This window comes from Poromitra crassiceps (assembly GCF_964638095.1).
Source record: "Poromitra crassiceps genome assembly, chromosome: 26".
In the NCBI taxonomy this organism is placed as follows: Eukaryota; Metazoa; Chordata; class Actinopteri; order Beryciformes; family Melamphaidae; genus Poromitra; species Poromitra crassiceps.
The window spans coordinates 3,846,840-3,869,156 of record NC_139640.1 but is presented as its reverse complement, the minus strand read 5'-3'; the positions used below and the strand labels follow the sequence as shown (position 1 = coordinate 3,869,156).

Sequence of the window (22,317 nt, the reverse complement as noted above, 5' to 3'; positions counted from 1 at the left end):
TCAAATCTTAATTTAAAGGCCACAATGTATCCCCGAGTTTTAGTTTCCCATAATGATATGAATGCTTTGTTAAATGGAATTGGTCTACTAGTGTTGTTTATCAGCGTGGGAATATCTGTGATCAGCGACTCAAACATCAGGATCTGCTTTCTATATTCGAACTAGTCAAACCCCCGGCGGCTTTCGTGCTTATTATTAAGCATCAGTACGTCAGTGATGATAAATGCTAAAAAGAAATCGTACGATTTTAAATGAAAACGTTTTCAAAATCTCCAGGATTCCAAAGAGAAATCCAAACGTAGAGGACACGTGATCGGACATGCCTTTAATATGAGCATGCAGCTACCAAAGGCAGCTTATTCAAAGACAGATGGTGCATGTGAGGGAAGAAGGACTTTGCAGAGAGAGAGAGATATTCTAATGTTGAGCAAGAACGCTGACAACTCGTCATGTCATTATCAGTAGTCATAATTATTTGCAGAACGAAGGGAAATATTCTGCACACATAATATGCTAAAATAATGGTCACTGAGCATTGCCTCAGCTTCTTGGTTATCTTAACCCATTGATACCTGATGCAGCATTTGTGTGTGTATCCCTTTAAGACCGGTCTTAAAGAGATACACACACAAATGCTGCATCAGGTTATCAATGGGTTAAGAAACCCTGCCTGATGCGGAGGATGCAGGGAATGTGTAAACAGACTACAGCGGTGTGATGTACAATAGAGTTATTTTTTTCATTTCATCACCTGCCTTGCAAACGAGCAGTATTGTATGCTATCAGAGGGAACATCACAGCAAAAGAAACCGCTAACATTAGCACCAGTAAACGGTGATATGAGGGGAGGTGGCTGTGCAACAGAATCATCGTGTGGGTTTTTAACCTGCATCATAGAATAGGCGTAAATATGGCAAAGAGAAGCTACCATCAGACGGTGACCTAAAGGCAGGTGAACTCCTGCACCTTGTCTGTCATCAGTCCAACATTCCATCTCAAACACTATCTCACTCATACAAACACTCAATCACACAGTACAATACAAACACAAGCATACTTAAATAAAATGTATAATGTGTACATATAATATATATATATATATATATATATATATATATATATATATATATATATATATATATATATATGCACCGTAAGCTAACCCCTGTGGTGTTAAATCTGTTTGCTAGACAGTTTGGTCTTTAATTTTGTGAAATGAGCACAATGTATTAAAACGCAAATAACGTGCTATGGGAAGGAAACAATATGTTTCCCCACCAGGAAAGGATTACATGAAGACACAGACATTTAGGGTGGTTTCACACTGGGGACCAGGGACCGTTTCAGAGCACACAGCTTGTCCCCAAACTTACTCGAGGTCCCGTTCGTTTTATGAGTGCGAACATTGAGTTCCTTACCCGGGCAGCACGGAACAGGGAACTGTGCCCGGGTCCATTTGAAATGGTGGTTTGGGGACGGTACACTTACGAATGTGAAGCAGCATAATTTGATATCTAGGCTGTGCATAATGACATCTCCAAAAGGAATTGTACTTTGCACTGCGCTGCGCTGCACGGAGATTACGGGTGCGCTCCGAGAGCGCGAGATATTTGCGCGTAAAAGGTCCTTTTCAAAGCTCTTAGCGCAAAGTAATTGCGCGCTGCTGACGATAGGGTAACGCCATCTATCACCAGATTTTAGCGGTGAAACACCTGCTTTGGCTTGTCGCAGCCAATGCCCAGTACAATTGTTACAGGCATGCGCTTGTGTCCGCCCCCAATTTGCATTGGCGTTAAACGAGCGCAAATGCTAAATTAGCGCTTTTGGGAAGATAGAGGCCAATGCCTCCGGCCCGGATATCGCCAGCAGAGGCATAAAAATGGCTTGTCACACTTGTGCTACTGTCACATAATCCGAATGAAGTAAAGTAATAATAATATGCTTTTTTGTATAGCACTTTTCATAACATAAAATGCATTCTCAAAGCGCTTTACAGTAAAAACCCAAGAAAAAAACAACAACAATGCAGGTAAGACAGTAAAAGGGCGATATTAAACAAAAATAGTAAAAACTGTCGAAAAAGCATAAAAGGGATATTAAACAGAAGTAACCGTAAAAACGGGGACACCCCGGCATTCCGAAATGTCGGCACTCCGAAATACCGGCATTCCGACAAAATTGTCGGAATGGAGATCTGTCTCGCCATTGCGAAAGAACCCTAACCCTAACCCGGGGGACTGGCTGGAGCTAACCTCTCCCAGCCCCCACGTCTAAACCTAACCTCTCCCACCCCCCATGCCTAAACCTAACCTCCTGCAGACCCTAACCCTAAACCTAACCTCTCCCACCCCCCACGCCTAAACCTAACCTCCCCCCCAGAACCTAACCTCTCCCACCCCTGTAGGCTAAATAACTCAAGATGCTATGTCAGAAAGGCGGACCTAAATACCTTTTTGGGAGATAAAAAGGGCCGCCTCTCCGAAAGCGTAGAAGTCAATGATCGGAATGCCGACACTTCGGAATGGCGAGATGATCCCCGTAAAAACAACACAATACCTGATAAAAAGAGAAAAATGAAATTAAACTCTTCTGCCATTTAAAGCAAGGGTATAAAAACAAGTCTTCAGCTGCTTCTTAAAACAGTTGGTGCTTCTCTTATGTGAATGGGCAGTCTATTCCAAGCCGTTGGTGCATAAAAACAGAACAACTGCTTCACCTATACTTTCTGTAGTTTGCCTTTCAAGAGTTTGTGCTCATTTCACAAAAGTTTGCAAGACTGTATTGTTGTGCTAGAGACTCTACAGTAAACTCATGCAACTCATGTTTATACTGTGATTTTGTTATTTATAATGACTGAATAAAAAATTACATTACAAAATTACATTACAACTACAAGCTGACATGCATCTGTGTATACAGGAGGGAAAAAAGATTAGAGTGAGGGGGATTGGGGGGGGGATTATACACTTACCCCAAAACTTACTTTTTGTGATTATAAAGATAGGTGCATATTCTGAACCAACTTAGATGACAGTTGTCGCTTTTTATGCTCTTGTGTGATCATATCGCCAGTAACATTGGAAAACACGTGTGTTAATGGTAAAACTGTCGGGGAGCCACGGCTGAAACAGCCGACGTCTCCCCAAAGTTTTAGAGTTAACGTGAGCTTTTCCTTTCTCTTCGCCATGCTTCAAACACCAGACACAGCAGGCCACGAGATCAAGAGAGCCATCCATCAAAAACACATGGCCCTAGACGACCAGGCATTTTCACCAATGAAAGCACCACTCATGCAAGTCCAATCTTATCAGTGTTAGCATGATTCTGTGCAGTGGTGTAATGTAACAAAGTAATAGTAGTTAAAGGAACACTCCGCCCATTTTCAACCAGCTTTGTATCATTAGAACATCAGTAGTATATCAGAAAACTGTAAACTGTTTTGAAGTCTGTCATTTAATTTGACAGTTATTGAGTGTTAAATTGTGGACCAGTGACATCATTGGTCCACACTAACTCAAATTAGTAACTCATTACCTCAAATCAACTCTCAATAACTGTCAAACTAGATGACGGTTTTGAAGTCATTCTTCTAGTTTGACAGTTATTGAGAGTTGATTTGAGTTAATGAGTTATTAATTTGAGTTAGTGTGGACCAGTGATGTCACTGGTCCACACACTAACACTCAATAACTGTCAAATTAAATGACAGACTTCAAAACAGTTTACAGTTTTCTGATATACTACTGATGTTCTAATGATACAAAGCTGGTTGAAAATGGGCAGAGTGTTCCTTTAAGTATTTGTATCTGAGTATCTGTACTTTACTTCAGTTTTTATATTTCTGACAACCTTCGCTTTTACTCCACTACATTCCCCAAATAAAATGTATACTTTTGCTCCACTATATTTCCCCTGGCATCTTAGTTACAAAGTAAAATCAGAAGAAATTGGTGGCTCATCTGGTAGAACGTATACCATAAAGGCTTTAGTCCTTCGCGCGGCCGTCCCGGGTTCGAATCCGACGTGGTCCCTTGCTGCATGTCATCCCCCCCTCTGTCCCCCCCACCCCCGCCGCTGGCCCACCATCCCATCATCAAAGGCAAAAAATTAAAAAATTAAAAATAAATCAGAAGAAATTTGGTAGCCTGCAAGCAGCTTGGGCAAATCAGTGCTCCTAGTGGGGTTATCAAAAAGGGCCTTTCTGTGTGGAGTTTGCATGTTCTCCACATGCTCCCCTGGGGTTTCCTCCAGAGAGGAACCCGCCAGTAAAAACAGGATTTATTATTATTATTATTATTAATAATAATAATAATAAAGGTAATAATAATAATAATAATAATAATAATAATAATAATAATAATAATAATAATAATAATAATAATAATCAGTGCTCCCACACTCCATTCCAGTTGGTGGCAGTAAGTCACCATTCTAAGAATAAAGTCAGAATTCTGAAGATAAAGTCAGAATTCTCAGAAATCAGAGAAAAAAGTCAGCATTCAGATTTTCAAGTCATAATAAAATAAAGTTGATGAAAGAATGAACTTTGTTTGCAAGATAACCTTCAAAAATGAGGACCACTTTTATGACTTTTGAAGCCTTTTCTGAAACGATTAAAAAAACTTTTAATGCATTTACGAATGGGAAATCTATAAAAGCGGTCCTCATTTGTGACGATTATCTTGCTGACCACAAAGTCTGCTGTTTCATAGAGTTTTGTTAACCACAGACACTTATTTCAGGCATTTAACCGGAATTCCCCATGTAAAAACCCCATCGACTTTGAGACGAAAGAACCGGAAGTGCAGGGACACCTGGGTTGGCCGACAAAAATGCGTCATCCCTGCTGTTTGAAGCACGGCGAAGAAAACGAGAGAGAAGAAAAGACAGCACAAACTCTGAGACATGGCGGATAGCCAGGGAGAGGCGAGGGGAGGGGGGGGGGGCAGGAGCCGTTCACATCGAGGTGGACACATCACACACACATACACACACACACACACACACACACACACACACACACACACACACACACACACACATCCATACGTGGCTGATATAACTTCTCTGTCCTACAGTTTTGTGTTCCTGTGTATTTCTGGATCACAGTGTGTGCAAAACAGGCAAGGAATAACTTCTATAAATTCTAGCAGGGCTCCCACACATTTTCATGCGTAAGACGACTTCAAAACTTTTCCATGACTTTTCAAGGATCCATAATTCCCAAGTGAGAGAGATCCTAAAATATGACTACACTGGACAAATAGGACACATACGTCTTTATGTTGGATCGACGTCAACAGCTACATTACATGGACGGTTATCCATAGAGACAGTCGGCATGTCTGGGAACGCCCACAAAATGTTAAACGGCTGGCGCGCGAGTGGGGTAAAACCGCCCATATATCTCATGGGCTGACTCACCAAAAGACGGTGCTGCGGCTCTAAACTACAGGTTTGGGGGTTCTGGAGCAGAACACAAGACGTCTGCTCAGATGTGCGTTTACTGCGGTGGTTAAATCCCCGATCGTGTCTGCCTGGGCTGGGGCTATCAGCTAAATTCTAACTTTGCTGAATGGATAGAACGGGGGAATTTACCCCACCCTGACCACGCCCCCAGCCAGGCTGAGCCAGCTAAACCAGCGTCTATGACGAGACGTGGCCTCAACTTATGGAGGATTACTGTAACAATTTCATTACACACGACAGAATTCCATGACTTTCCCTCAACTTTAGACGATTTTAAACAAATCCCATGAAATTCCATGACTTCTCCAGGTTTTCTGACTGTGGGAACCCTGTAAGTCTAGTTGAACTGGAAGAAAAAACGGAGTCTTTGCATAAATTAATCCAATTGAGAAAACAGGCAAATTATCCTTTTGAGCCTTTATGGATGAATTGCATAAAATGATTGCATGGAGATGCTGCAGGTGACTCTGGGCTATGACATATGACCATCGATTAGTGTCGGTTTTGTCACTGAGTGATGAGCTTCAACTGTAATTACAGACATCTTGTTATTAGTCAGATGGGCAAGGTAGCCCCTTTCACGACTGTGTTGTCACTCTGCTCCTACACAGTCCCTTATACCATCGTTAACCCATTGATACCTGATGCAGCATTTGTGTGTATATCCCTCATTTGTGTGTGTATCCCTTTAAGACCGTCTTAAAGGGATACACACACAAATGCTGCATCAGGTATCAATGGGTTAAGAAAGCCCAGAGAAAACTCAAAGGAAGATTCTTGTGATCTTGGGCGGTCAGGGTTGAAAGCTTGACAGTTGCTAATAAATATTTTGAATATATTTCCTTCCAGCCCATCACGGTGCTCGCTATCGGCCCCTGCTGGTCACTGCTCCCGTTACACCTTATGCTTCATGTTTATTGTTGCAATAGGCCGACCAAAACTCGAGGAGCTTCTTTAGAAATACATTTAAAATCGAGCTTTCAACCCTGACCGCCCGAGATTACGAGACACGGCAACGTCGGTGAGTACCTTTGAAATTTCTCTGTGACCCCACCTCGGCTTGAGACTTTAATTCGTGGGCTTTCCTAACGATCGTACCGTTTAAGGGGACTGTGTCGAACGGAGTGACAACAACACAGTCATGAAAGGGGCCTATATATGTGCTAAGCTGCAATCGCTAAAGAAGTGACATGTTACCTGGCTATGACAAACAGCACACAACTGACACCCAAGTAAGCCAGCAGAATATACATCCAGATATCGGGCGAGAGGGGATTGAGGAAGGAGAAGACCCCGGGGTTGGTTCCGTTGGGCTTGCGGTACAGTATACTTATCCCCAGCGTCATGAAGGGCTTGGAGAAGTCGATGACCTTCTCGCGGGCGTAGGTGATGGCGAGCGGGGCCACTGCAAGATCAGCTCTCTGTCAACGGCAAAACAGAAAGAGGGAAGAGGGATAGGACCGTATATCAGGAAGCACAGGACCCATTTAGAAGCAATCAAATTAAGAAAACAGGGTCTTTACACAGTCTGTCCCGAGGCACTTAGCGAGAAATTTAAAGCCAACCCCCCGCCCCCCTCTCTCTCTCTGTCTCTCTCTGTCTGTCAAGTACTGTACACTCTCCCTACTAAACCAAACCACTTGTTATTTAGAGTTCCTGCTAAGTGCAGCCCACACATGGAACAGTTTGCCAACAACACTCATCAGAGACATGTGACACAAAATGAATTGAAATTCATGGTTAAAGCAGCAACGAGGAACTTTAAACTGGTTATGAAACAGGCTAAATGTAATACCAAATGCCTCACATCTTACCTACATCCACAAATGAGACAGCGACAGCGAGGAGATCAGCAATTTCTATATACAGCAGCCTTTTGATATGCCTGTGCGCTGGTCGGGCACACGTCTATCGTGTGTCAAGTGTGAAACGGGCAGTGTTGGGGGTAACTCATTACAAAAGTAACATATTACATGTAATATATTACTTTTAGCAGTAACTCAGTAATATAACGTATTACTTATAGGATTTCAGTAATATTATACCAGTTCTTTTCTCAAGTAACTCAAGTTACAAATTGAGTTACATTTTATTAAAACTAAGCACATATTTAAAAAAGATACAATCATTTCCTAATCAAACTTATTTGTTTTTATGCAAATAACCACTATAGATGACAATAACAAAGGAAAAGAATAACATTTAGAATTTTGGATTGTTTACACTGACTTCAAGGCGGTTGAAATCATTTTTCGGGCTGGTTTCCGGGGCGGCGATGTCATACTGCTGCTGCTGTTGTTTTGGTAAAAGTAATGCAAAAGTAGTGTACCAAGTAATGAGTTACTCTACACAGAAAGTAATATTGTAAAGTAACTTATTACTTTCAAATGAAAGTAACTAGTAATATGTAGTATATTACATTTCGAAACTAACTTGTTGTAATTTTTGTTCCGGCCAGCGAATGAACCAATGACGTTAACCGTATGCAGTAAACAGGGGGGGCGGGGGGGGGGGGGGGGGCTCACTGACTCAGAGATGCCCTGCCTGGCCTGCCGCGGCTCAGAGAGCCCGGTGGAGACAGAGGAGCCTCGGTGTTCAGGAAATGTACTTTTCGTTCCGGGCGAACACTACCACTTTTGTTCACAGGGGCCGCTAAAATCAACACAAAATGAAAGTTCCTCATAGCTGGTTTAAAAGACAATCACGTTTTTGTGTGCGTTTATAATACACTTATAACACTTTATAATAACTGCACACTATTAAGTATTAAGCATTAGTTAAGTATTAGTAAATACGTAATTTATCATTAAGCAATGTTCATACATTACTAAGCATTAGTAAGTCATTCATAAAGACAGTTGAAAATGTTTTATTCCTGATTAATAAGCTAATGTATAATGTATTTAACGGTTGTATTTATTCTCATTGATAAATGCTTTGTAAGGCATAGATCAGTGATACTCAACTTGCGGCCTGCGACAGGGTGCAGAGTGGCCCCCCGACCATTTTCTAATAATTTCACGTTTTCATTGTGAATTAGAATCTAATTCACAATAAAAACTAACGTGAAATAAAGTTTGACTGAGCTCCAGCTAAATTGTCAAATATTCCCGTCTGCTCGCCACCCAGGCACTTATTTATGTACTTAACTTAACTAACTTAACCTAAGTAACTATCCGGTGTGCACAACATTGTCAGACTAAACTCCGGCTGACACCCCAAAAACCTACAATCTGCTACAGAAAAATGTATAGTTTGTTTATTAACTGCCCCTGGCCTCCTATCATCTGACGAAGGTGGCCCCTGGGCATAGCAAGTTGAGTATCCCTGGCATAGATAGTCCTCACTTTAGATGAAATCACACAAAATACTAAACTAACAACTACTAACTACCTTAATTACTACTAACTGCCTTAAAGGGATATGCCAACATTTTGGGAGATTATTTGCCATATTCCCGATAGTATAACTATGGACTGGTAAATGGTAAATGGTAAATGGACTGCATTTATATATATATAAATAGCAAATTTATCCAAAGCGCTTTACAATGTGCCTACATTCACCCATTTTCACACACATTCACACACCGAGGGCAGCAAGCTGCCACGCAGGGTGCTGGCACAGCCATCGGGAGCAATTTGGGGTTAACATTAGGTGTGGGGGGCGGGCATTTACATGCACCAGGATAGAGTCCTCTTTGAAGCTGATTGACTTTCACTTTATTCCGTCAGGCTAAATGTCTCTCTCACTTTATTCGGTCAGGCTAAATGTCTCTCTCACTTTATTCGGTCAGGCTAAATGTCTCTCTCACTTTATTCGGTCAGGCTAAATGTCTCTCTCACTTTATTCGGTCAGGCTAAATGTCTCTCTCACTTTATTCGGTCAGGCTAAATGTCTCTCTCAAGTTGGAAAAATGTCACATGCAACATGACAAAGTTGTGTCCACGTCATTCCTTCCTCTAACTGCATCGATTTTCACCGCCTCTAAATTATGATGCGTGTCCACTCTGAATGTAGAGTCAGATTGTTTGTGTACCTGTGTGCATTGTACAATATTTGTAAGAAGTTTGATATCTGATCAACATTGAAATGCCCTTTCCACAGTTATTCAAGTATGGTGTTATTCCTCCTTGGACATTGCATTGAAGTCGTGCTTATGTTAAACTTGTGCCTATGAGTTATTAGAGAGGATGTACAACCTGTCCAGCCAATCATGTTACCATATCTGGGGGTGAAAACACTGACAGTTCATAAATCTCAGGCTGTCATGTGACCGTAAATGCTAAACATTCACAACGAGGTCAAATGGTGAATTTCTCAAAGAGATCTCCTTTTTGTCCCATGAAGGTTGCCATATATCACTAGACTGCACCGAATGAGCTTAGTGATCACAATTGTGATATATGGAAAAAGTAGCCCATGTCTGATATCAGGCAGGGTATTGTATATTTAAGCAATATAGCATGAGAGCCAGTGTGTTGTGCCAAATATATCCCCCTGATCAGCTGTTATCCCACGAGGCCGCAGGCCGAGTGTGATAACTGCTGAGCAGGGGGATATATGCCACAACACACGCAGCTCGAGTGCTATATTGCTTTTATAAAACGGTTTCCAAGTATGATAATATAATAATAATAATACTATAAGTCTGACTGGCATGGCATTCTGGTAGAGTCAGTTGAAACACTACTGTAAGGCGGGACCGCAAGAACGTGCGGGTGATTTGATTGGATCGTTCTGGAGACTGAAGTTGACATTGGCCAATCCTGGCGCTTGCTGAGAAGCTGAGTGCTTTCTGCAAAGCCCGACACCAACTAACGTTACGGGGTTAAATGCGGGGTTAAATGCGGGGTTAACAGCCTTTTTTTTGCAAAGAAGACATTAGCCCGCGTCTATTCTTGTACAAAACATAGTTTTCTGCGAAGTATTAGTAAAGTTATAAGCGAAGATCGATTCACAAGGATCTGACAGCTGTCTCCGCCATTAGTTTTTTTTTACCTTTGTCATTTGAGGTAAGCCTTATTATTACTCTCTTAGTAAGAGAGTTGCCATGGCAACCAATAACCCATGGCCATGGGTTATTGAACTCGGTTACTGGAATTATACAATGGCTGTGAACCAATCAGATTGCTTGATTTGAGAGAGCCGTTTTATAATCCCAGTTATACAACTAAACCTATCTGAACAACTAAGGCTGTGTGTCCATATAGCATATTTTTTTCTGAGAGCCAGCATCTCCTTTCCTCATTAAAAGCAACGGGAGATGGCCACAATGTGCACAAAAGGCGGCCGCTGTGTGTTTTCACAGCGGAGCGTTTTCAAAAGCTGAAAAATGTTTTCAGAAAAGCTCCAGGTGACGTGAACCGCTTTTCCCAGACAACCACTTGCACTGATGGAGACGCTGGCCGTTTCACATACCGTCCATAGCAACAATGTGTAGGAAGTCAAAGTGCTGCTGGTGGAGAAATAGGATGCAATTCTTTGAATTTACATTACTGTAACGGTGATCATAAAGGCAGTATGGATACTGGGACATGTATTGTAAATATCTGGCAAGCCTTTTCTTGGTCCACAACACTGTATTTGTCTGCTAGAAGAGCTAACCAGCTGGGTAGTTGTTATTAGTTTCCAGGACGCTGGATTAACGAAATTGAACGAGACATCGGTGAAGGAAGGTGCCCACTTGAAAACCCCCAATGACATGCTTCATACCGCTGTTGGCTAGGGTAGGTAACTGGTGATTTGTATATTGTTTGTTAGCTTGTTAGCTTGCTGTTAGCTTGTTTGTTATATTGTTTGTTGGCTTGTTTTTAATCTGGATTGGGCTTCTAAATGTGTTTTACCTCGGATTTTGGCACATGGAATATATATATATATTTTTTTACCTTTATTTAACCAGGTAAGTCATTAAGAACACATTCTTATTCACAATGGCGACCTGTAACATCTTGTCCTGTGTATTAATTAAAAGTGCTCCAGGCAAAAAATAAATAAAAAAAATCAGCTGCTGAATAAATCTAGATGTGTTTACTGTACTCTGCTTTGAGCATCAGACGGACCGAATATCATTTTGCTAAATTCTTTTGACAGGATATTTCCAACTCAATTCACCACTTCCTCCTCAGCTGAACTTCTTCCCCGTGAGTCTCCTCCTCCCGACACTTCTGAGGCCTCTGACGTCTCCTGCAATCACCGTCTGTCTAAGTCATGCGTGGACCCTGCAACACCCGCGCTCGACATCGTCTCATCGGGGGGATTGAGCCTTTCGCCCGTGGAAAGAGCAGGATCTCTGTCACGACAAGCCAATCACTGCCTGATCAAACACAGACCAGACGAGCAGACGCGTCTTACGGCGTTAAGGGAGACTCTGCTGCTTTTAATGGGGTCAGATATTGACTATTGGCTGTGCAACGCCTGCTATTTTTCTGCCCCGTGCAGTTTCTCCTAACTGGGACTTAGTTTGTCAAGCTTAATGATCTCTACACTGTGGGCAGATCGTGTGTGTGTGTGTGTGTGTGTGTGCGTGTGCGTGTGCGTGTGCGTGTGCGTGTGCGTGTGCGTGTGCGCGTGTGCGTGTGCGTGTGTGTGTGTGTGTGTGTGTGTGTGTTTTTAATAAGCTCTGTAGGGGAAACTACTCGAGACAGAATCTATGCTCTCAACGCATCGCTGTTCTCTCAATGCAGGAGCGGGAGTTGCTACCTCGCCTCGTCTTTCTTTCTTTCTTTCTTTCTTTCTTTCTTTCTTTCTTTCTTTCTTTCTTTCTTTCTTTCTTTATTTCCTTCTTTCTTTCTTTCTTTCTTTCCTTCTTTCTTTCTTTCTTTCTTTCTTTCTCTCTTTCTTTCTTTCTTTCTTTCCTTCTTTCCTTCTTTCCTTCTTTCTTTCTTTCTTTCTTTCTTTCTTTCTTTCTTTCTTTCTTTCCTTCTTTCTTTCTTTCTTTCTTTCTTTCTTTCTTTCTCTCTTTCTTTCTTTCTTTCTTTCCTTCTTTCTTTCTTTCTTTCTTTCTTTCTTTCTTTCTTTCTTTCTTTCCTTCTTTCTTTCTTTCCTTCTTTCTTTCCTTCTTTCTTTCTTTCTTTCTTTCCTTCTTTCTTTCTTTCTTTCTTTCTTTCTTTCTTTCCTTTCTTTCTTTCCTTCTTTCTTTCTTTCCTTCTTTCTTTCCTTCTTTCTTTCTTTCTTTCTTTCCTTCTTTCTTTCTTTCTTTCTTTCTTTCCTTCTTTCTTTCTTTCTTTCCTTCTTTCTTTCTTTCTTTCTTTCTTTCCTTCTTTCTTTCTTTCTTTCTTTCCTTCTTTCTTTCTTTCTTTCCTTCTTTCTTTCTTTCTTTCTTTCTTTCTTTCCTTCTTTCCTTCTTTCTTTCCTTCTTTCTTTCTTTCTTTCTTTCTTTCTTTCCTTCTTTCTTTCCTTCTTTCTTTCTTTCTTTCTTTCTTTCCTTCTTTCTTTCTTTCTTTCTTTCCTTCTTTCCTTCTTTCTTTCTTTCTTTCTCTCTCTCTTTCTTTCTTTCTTTCTTTCTTTCTTTCCTTCTTTCTTTCTTTCCTTCTTTCTTTCTTTCCTTCTTTCTTTCTTTCTTTCTTTCTTTCTTTCTTTCTTTCCTTCTTTCTTTCTTTCTTTCCTTCTTTCTTTCCTTCTTTCTTTCTTTCTTTCTTTCTTTCTTTCTTTCTTTCTTTCCTTCTTTCTTTCTTTCCTTCTTTCTTTCTTTCTTTCTTTCTCTCTTTCTTTCTTTCCTTCTTTCTTTCCTTCTTTCTTTCTTTCTTTCTTTCTTTCCTTCTTTCTTTCTTTCTTTCCTTCTTTCTTTCTTTCTTTCCTTCTTTCTCTCTTTCTTTCTTTCTTTCTTTCTTTCCTTCTTTCTTTCTTTCTTTCTTTCCTTCTTTCTTTCTTTCCTTCTTTCTTTCTTTCTTTCTTTCTTTCCTTCTTTCTTTCTTTCCTTCTTTCTTTCTTTCTTTCCTTCTTTCTTTCTTTCTTTCTTTCTTTCTCTCTTTCTTTCTTTCTTTCTTTCTTTCTTTCTTTCCTTCTTTCTTTCTTTCTTTCCTTCTTTCTTTCTTTCTTTCTTTCTTTCCTTCTTTCTTTCTTTCTTTCTTTCTTTCTTTCTTTCTTTCTTTCTTTCGTTCGTTCCCGCACAGTATGTCTCGGTGCAGTGCAGCACCCCATCACTGCATCTTCTGATCCTTGGATCCGCAGAGAACAGCTTTGCCATCTTGTCTTGGTTAAACTCTTTGGGCCCTATCGTCGCAACGGTGGTCATTTTGCGTTAGCGCCCGTTTTGCGGCTGGAACAGCGCCGCCCGCGCAAAGCCCTAATTGTGGGCGTGTCGGCCCGCTGGGCTTCACGTCATCTTGGCGCAAACCTCCATAGGCGTGTTTATGTTCATAAAGGATTCACAAGGTGAGATCACTCCCCAGAAGAGAGGGAGGGCCGCCGCGCAATTACGTAGTGACGTCCCAAAGCGTGCGCTTACTGTAATTAGACGTTTGGTTCATATAGGCTATAACATAGACCTACACATCTACAAATATTTGTTTCTTTAATAGGGTAGGAATGTGTGAGATTTTACTTCTAGCCTATTTCAATAGCCTGTGTCAGAATTGTCCACTCTGATGAAGCCATTGACTGCGGTCACACCATCCGCGCTGTGGAGAAGCTGGTCTTGCATGCGTGCAATTGCAGGGAAAGAGGTTACTGTACTGGCCGGACACTACAGGTGTTGTGCCAAAAAGTGATTTGCGTTTTGAATTGGATTAGGGGAACGAGGGTCTGGCGGGGCGGGAGTCTGCGTGTAGCCCGGGGTGCTGGAGGGGGGGTCTTCCCCGGAGAAGGTGGGAGCTGGACGGGTAGGCAGGCTGGGTGGTGGGGTGCAGGGCTGTAGTGGTGGCTAAACGCACGTAAACGGCGTTTACGTACCTTTTTCAATGCTCTGCAGCGTTTAGGCACCTTTTAAGATCGTTTACTCACATGTTTAAATCGTTTATGCACACTTGTTATTGCACGAGTTTTAACACGTTCGCGTAAACTCCGTTGATGCGGAGACCACGCCAAGCACGTCACACACCAAAAGAAAAGAAAAAAGATTACACATGGGCATGGCACTGACCAGGATCTCCGTGAACCGTAGCCTATTTTTGTGGAGCGCTCCGCGGGAAAGGTACACGGCCCCGGTCACGTTGGTGCCTTTATCGAGCTGTGCTTGCCTGCCCAGACAGCGCTCCCTTCAAACAACTTAACGGTGCCATTGTGCCAGCGATGCGCAATGCGCATAGGTAAGGTTGGTTAAAAATGTGTGTCCGGAGTGGGGAAAATCATATAGGCTCACCGTTTTACAACTGAAGAGTGAATCACTGGTGTAAGAAACATGATTGATTTCCCTCTGATCAAGTAAAGTTTGTAACATTAGGTGCGTGCGAGTCGACTTGAATAGTCCAGGTGCTAGGCTACTGTATAAAGCCAATATAATACGACCATGTTGAAAACTATCTAGAAACATACTGGTGTTTGTTGTGCCAAAATCTGTATAAATAAATATTGGCTGACTAAAATTTAGTGGCCAGAGTGGCAGAACCACTTTTATTTCCATGTACAGTATGTTGTCTACCTATCCTTGCCCAATGTGTTTGTGGACAGTTTGAATTATATATTGGTATTCAAGAATCACAGATTCAATCTGTCTACATACTTTTAGCTATAAAGCTGAAGCTGACAATCACAGGTACAGTGTGTATGAGAGAGAGAACTATATTACTCTTCAAACTGTATATACTGGGTTCATACAAGGTCCTTTAAAGTAGGCTACCTACTGTATAATTTAACTTTTCATACCTGGAGAAATTCAACAAATGTTCAATAAATACATTTTATATTGATTGTTTAGGCCTAATTATTTGTAAAGTCACAACACATTAGAGATGTGTGTAGTTCATTTTGCTCTCAAAGGCACCAGGTTGATGAATTTTACTTTAAAATGTAAAAAAAAAAATCTTCCGGGGGAGAATTCCCCCAGACCCCCCTTGAGGGGCAAGGCCCATCCCATAGCCAGCTACTTTTTCTATCTGGCTGGCTACTCAGAAATGTGGGGGAACCCCCTGATATACCTTATAGGGCTATATGATTCAGATTAAGTTGTTCTATATACTCTCATATTTTGTCTTGTATATCGGTCACGGAAGCTTATTTATCCGCCGTTATAACACTGCCGGTGCCGCGTGAGAAAGCTGCCTGAGTCAAAAGTATAGTTTACCCACCTTTTTTTTTACCACTACAGCACTGGTGGGGTGGGGGTGGGTCGGTGCCCTGGGTGTTTTGGGCCGGCCATGGGGCTCACAGGGTGGGGAGAGGCAGCTTGGCACAACACCATCACAACTTTCTCAAAAGCAATCTACTGTTACTTCACACCACAGACCTGTATGGTCGGGAATTATGTAGCCTAATAAAACCATGACAAACGAATTCTCATTTTTAAATCAAGGTGTGTTTTTTCTGCAATGTAGGCTATAGTTGAAAATCAACGTGTCATTCCGAGGAGAGAAGAGTGTGTGCAGGCGCGAGGTGTTGGAGAGTGAGATCCATGCCGTGCGTAAATGTATCCAAGCAAGGATTTCCTGCACTGTGCAGAATACTGTCTGCACTCAGGCGTACGTACGCCTGGCGTAGTGTTTTTTTTTGCGCTAAGACCAGCTATTTGCTGGTGTTAAAATTGAGAGCACGCAAGGCCATTTTTTCTAACACATTGCGCTGGAATGCCTATTTTGACACGGGGAACGCCCAAACCTCTCTTTGCGCTTGGAACATACCGACGGTATATCTTCACCAGAGCGCAAAACACTTGTAAGAGAGTGGATTTCATTGAAAAACTGTACGGGAGCTGTGCATATATTTGATCTATTTTTGTTTTAGGTTATTGTTGAAGACCAATAATTCAGTACAGTTTTGACCTTTGCTGGTATTTGCACTGCAACACTCTGCAATGGCAACTGTGTATATCATTTTTTTAATATAGATTTTTTAGATTATTACTGAAGTTCAAGTCAGACGTGACATTTGAATGTCCTGATTTTTTGGATGGAATAAAATTGCAAATCTGTTTTGCAATTTGCAATTTTGATGTGCGAGTCATTAATCTTGGTGTGGCACACTGATGGACAAGAAATGTTGAAAGTGGCACTTCATACCAAAAAGGTTGCTGACCCCTGGTTTAGAGCCACAATATTGTTATAGTATAACAGATATCAAAGCTGGTGGGCTTTATGGAAAGAGCGTGACTCGAACTGGTTAACGGTTATATCAAATTGCATGGTCATTCAGTGGTGTTTTACGCCCATGTAACTAATGTAGCTAACAGCTAGCTAATGCCAGATGCTAATACTAGCTATTTACTGCACTATATATACTGTATTATCTGTCTATCATATGTCAGTCGTCAGACCATTATTACGTCAAAACTGTAACATACATACACACAAGATTTTCAATACGCTACAGAGGTGCTATACCAGGGTGGGAATTACATGGAGGCCATGGCTGCCACTGCCCCTCCCTCTGGCCCTGATGCCCTGAGATCCCTACCTTGGCAGTACCCTGCTACCAGCCTGCTACTAGGGCTGGGCAATAGAATAGATACGGCAATATATCGCGATATTTTATTTCCCGATACTGTATCGATACTTGGACGCCAAGTATCGCGATATCAAAAAAAAAAAAAATTGTAGGCCATGCCATGCCAGGCCTCTGCATCTGGTGATTCCCACCCCTAATCGATACTGTATCGATATTTCCCATATCGATGCGTTCAGTAACACTCAACACTCAGTAGTTTTGACTAAATTTGTCCACTAACTTATCAGTATAAAGTGATGTACATATTATTACACTACCTGGGTGGGACACAGTGTCTTTAGCTCTATTATTTAATTTTGAGTGAATTCTGTAGAATATCGCAATATATCGCAATATGTATCGCATCGCAATATATCGTGATACAATTGTATCGTGACCCAAGTATCGTGATACGTATCGTATCGTGAGATCCTTGCCAATACCCAGCCCTACCTGCTACTGTCAATTGCTTTAACCCTGTAAGACACGCTGTTGCAGAATTACAACATTTTTATTTGATCTAAAAAAAGGTATAAATGTTTGTTTTTTGTGTTCCCCCCCTCATAAACATAGTCATTGGGTCTTATTGTTCAGTCTAACAATGCTATTGGATAGGACATTTATATATAAGTCCCACCCACAAGGTCATGATGTATCACAACTTCCAGAACTTGGCTGAGAATGAACCACCCTTTGTTTCATTGGACTGAGTTTATCAATTCTAATTAAGTAAAATGCCTTTAATTTTTTTTGTTGTGATCAGTAAAATGACTAGAACATGTACATATGTTGTTATTGGGAAATACATTCCCCAAATATTAAGTTATATAATATAAATATTATATTAATATTATTATTTCCACAAAACCTTACAAAAACATACATTTTTTGCAAACACTTCATTATCCTCTCCAAAGGCCTCCTACAACACCATCTGAAAGGTTTTAAAAAATTGTTTTTATGTTTTACTATGTCTGGGTTCTACAGGGTTAAAAGCATCAGTGGTCTCAGTTTAATGTAGCCTGCAAATGATGTGTAATTGGCTAATTTTAACAGACATTTCAGAAAAATTCTTCACGATGTCAATAGAGCAATGGCCTTTGTGCCCTGGCATGTGGCCTTGTGCACTCCCCAAGTTTGAAGTCAATCTGATGAATGGTTCTCGAGATATACAGACAGACATACAGATATCCAGACATACAGCAGATACCCATGCCCGTTATCTCCCTCCCTTTCTCCCCATTCACTCCCCCCCCCCCCACATCATCAGTGTTTTTGTCCCACTGATGATGTCACAAGGTCTATGACATCATCAGTGATGTCATCGGTGAAATCATTATTGACCAAAATCATCTTATGACATCACTGATGATGACATTTTGACATCATTGTGATGTCATCAGTGAGTGATGTCATCAGTGATGCAAAGTTGGGCAATTGTGCACAGACAGACAGATGGATAGATGGATAGATGGATAGATGGATAGATAGATAGATAGATAGATAGATTTTGATTTTGAGATGTTTTTCTTGAGGCGGGACTGGAGAACTGTAAGGGATTCTGAGGCCATGTTTAGACGACAACCGTCTCTGCATAAAACGGCAAACTAGCGTCGCGTCCTCACCTTTTATTTCGCATTTACACACAGCTGGTGTGATAACGATTTGCGTGCAGGTCTGTCAGGCTGACTGAAGCCGCAAAAGCGTCAAGTGAGCCAGAATAACATTGAAACTTCTGGTTAAAACCTTCACAATAATGGTCATTAGATAAACTAATAGTCTTATCTGCCAATGGGGTTAGACCATTTCCAATGCAAATCTACTTTTGACAAAATTTTGAATAATTTTATAGAATCAAGCGTTATTTTCTTCAAGATATTGACACATTCATTGGAAATAAGTGAATTTACGTCGCCGCATTCGCAGAGTTTTTCTGTTGTTTTACAAAAGAAAAATGAAGAGAGAAAAATAGAGAAAAAGAAGATGTGAGGGTTGAATGAGACCAAATGATTTGTTCAGATGGATGTTTTCTGCAGATCCTTGACATTGGGAGACTCACGTGGTCCATGAGCTCCTTGACCATGCCGTTCCACTGCCCCGTGGTCTCCTCCTGCGCGCCGTACCTCCCATCCTCCACCAGGTGGAGCTCGTAGCTGAAGCCCAGGATGGTGGCCAGCTCTCTCAGCAGGTCTATGCAGTAGCCCTCGAAGCGGTCGTTCCCGTAGAGCGGCTTGTCCGACTTCTTGAACATCACGTACGGCTCCTCCTGTCGTGGGGGGGGGGAGGGGGAATCGGAGGGGATCAGCCAAGTACTCGCAGCAACAACAAGCATGTTAATTCCAGAAAGGGGAGTGGCTTCAATAGTGTGGGAGGGTTACAAAATATACAATAAACTATAACATAATATAACTATAATAAAAAGGAGGACTCCAGCAACACTGTCTTCACTTCATCCGATTGTGAATGTGATGAAGGTCTGCGTAGCGAAACGTTATTCTTCTTTTCTTTATCAAACTCTTTAATTGCAAGTGAAGACAGTCCTCCTTTTTATTATTTATTTATGCTGACATCTCAAATGTATTTTAAGACATATTTTGTTGCAATTAGTTCTTTAAATTAATAACATATTTTTCAGTATTTTGTCATATTGTCAAGAATATCGTTATTGCAGAAATACCCTGAAATAATGTGATATTATTTCAGGGCCCCCACCCCTACTGTAGATCAGTCTCTGGGGCACTTGGCATCTTTAAGGCCTATCTGAGCGGGGGTGTCTGATGTGCGAGATAGGCCTTTTGAGCCGCGGCCAGGCCAGGTTTTACAGGGGTGCAAAAGCACGCATTGCACCCTTATTTTAATTGTCTGCAGGCTCAGTTGAAAAGTAAAAAAAAAAAAAAAAAAATGCTGCAGCTGCACACTTACTGTTTAAACTTGAATTATAATTGTTGTTTTTCTTTGTTCTTTGATGTGAATTTATGGCTTTTTGGCACCTATATGTAACCTTTTAAGGTTGAGATAATTGTATGATCATTATATGGTCCAAATATTTCAGTAAAGCACTTGAAACACTTGAAATATTCTTGCTTGGCTGGTATCATTCTACCTGAAATGATGGTAAAACGCATTATTTTTAGTAAAATAACATGTCAAATTTTTGGCCCATGCATGTGCACCCCTTCCTATCTAGGATGCATCCCTAGTCATCTAGGTCTGGAACCGGCCCTGGCCGCGGCCGCCCAAACACACAGCGGCTCAGGTGGGGATTCGAGCGTACAGCGTTTGCAGTCCTCGTCCTACTATGCGAGGTACTCCTGTAGGGCGGGGTGCAAAGCGAGGCATGCCCATAAGAAGGGATAATCCCCCCAGGCGTATATCTATGACTCTGTGCTCTTCCGAGCCCGAGCTTTCAGGACAGCGCGTGCGGGGTACTTTGTCAATAAGATAAGAGATGCTGATAGACGGACACGAGAAGAGAGAGCGAAAGCTGGCGCATGTCCCCCCCTCTGTCGGGCATCAACAGCTGGGGGAGATTACTGATGTCACACTGCCTCCTCTCTCCCCTCCTCCCGCCAAGACTCCTCCACCCTCCACTACCTCGGCCCCCACAAGCCATCTGTCTTTCTTTACCCCTCTCTCTCCCATCCCCCCCCAGCCCCACAACTCGCACGTCTCTCTTGGTACAATACATCGTCAAAATGTATATTATCAAACAGGTGTTGTTTATCATATAATTGTGACGATTAAAACAAAACATCATGAGTGATTGCTGCTAACAGCTTTTCACACATTCTGGTAGCGCCGCGCGTGACACAGGCAATGGGATGTTTGCATGAGGGGGAAAAAGCGGTTTGTATACCCGTTGCTCGTCGTGGCAACGCAAAGAGAAATGTGGTGAGGAAAAGTTGCCTCGCGTTGGCCCTTTTTGTCTGGTGTTGTTGCATGCATGTTCAGAGGATTTTCCCATGTCACACGATGAAGGGAATCTGACTGGATTGAGTATTGTAAGGATCACATCAGAATCAGAATCAGAATCACTTTTATTGCCACAGTATGCAAGTTACATACGAGGAATTTGTCTTAGTGTCTGTATGCAGCAGCGTAGCGGTCACATCAATATACAGGGGTAAGAAGTAGGAAGATAACTAACGGCAATCGCAAGGTTGCAAGTGCAATCAAATCGAATCAAATCGAGTCAATATATCATGGTAATGCAATATAGAAGCATATAGGAATATATTTCCATTGCTATTTATAAGCAACATTTGTCAACTCGATCTTTGTGGTCCCTCCTGTTCTTCTGCTATAGAATGCTATGGCAATCATTAATTATAGTAAGTTTATATTATAAAGTTGATATATAAGCTCCTCCTCACTGCTGTGCTCGCCCGCATCTGTAGCGATAGCCAGGACAGAGAAAAGTGCGCCACCTACAGAAACTCAATCTGCATCGCCACAAAACACAAGCTCCGCCCACACACCATTGATTGACAGGTGATCTCTACTGAAACGCCACAGCAATGAGGCTTGAGGGTGACGTTTGGGATCAGAGGTCAACTACAAAAACACCACACCTCACAGTGCCTTTGGAAGTGTTCATAGTAACTGCATATTATGTTATCACAATTTTACTAAAAGGCAGCGATATAAAAATCCATGTTTTACTGTTTAGTTGTGAAAAGGGGACACAGAACTCGTTGTGAGCAGTTTCATGTAGGAGCTATTTTTCTTTCGACCCAACTACACCCACTAGCTGTAGGTAGTTCCGACATGAAACTGCAGCTAGCTATAGTGGGAGTCGTTAGGTTGAAAGAAAATTGTTCCTACATGAAACTGCTCTCAACCTTGCTGTTGAGTTCTTCAAATGTATTTTCCTCTCTCTACAGCCGATATCTCCAAAACTCAGCAGCTCACACCAACACCATCTAGATGGATAAATAGCACTAAAAGCTGAGAGGGAAAATGTTGATTTTAGGGTGAACTGTCCCTTTAACAACTTGCAACCTCACCACCGTCATTATTTCCCTTGCCGTGCGTTGACACCGTTGCACGTAAGCATAGAGACACTGCGTAACGCGTCATCGTTCAGAAACCACGCCCAAGACGGGGGAAAACGGAAACCCCCCCTCCAATCCTGGCGTTCTCCTATGTCACGTGCATGGTTGCGTGTTGCACAAAAAGATGGTATATACGGAAGATGAACACTCCAACTTACTTCCTGACAGCTACATCCACATTTTTCTTCTCGCCAATTCTCAATGGCTTCCTTGTTTT

At 41.7% G+C, this 22,317-nt stretch overlaps 1 protein-coding gene across 1 annotated transcript in view; it reads right to left on the bottom strand.

Moving 5' to 3' along the window:
* The window catches only part of LOC310798896 (glutamate receptor ionotropic, kainate 2-like), a gene marked incomplete at both ends in the record, with an annotated part of 373,179 nt that overhangs the window by 89,019 nt on the left and 261,843 nt on the right, over positions 1-22,317 (bottom strand). The gene's annotated exons all lie outside the window — the stretch shown is intronic.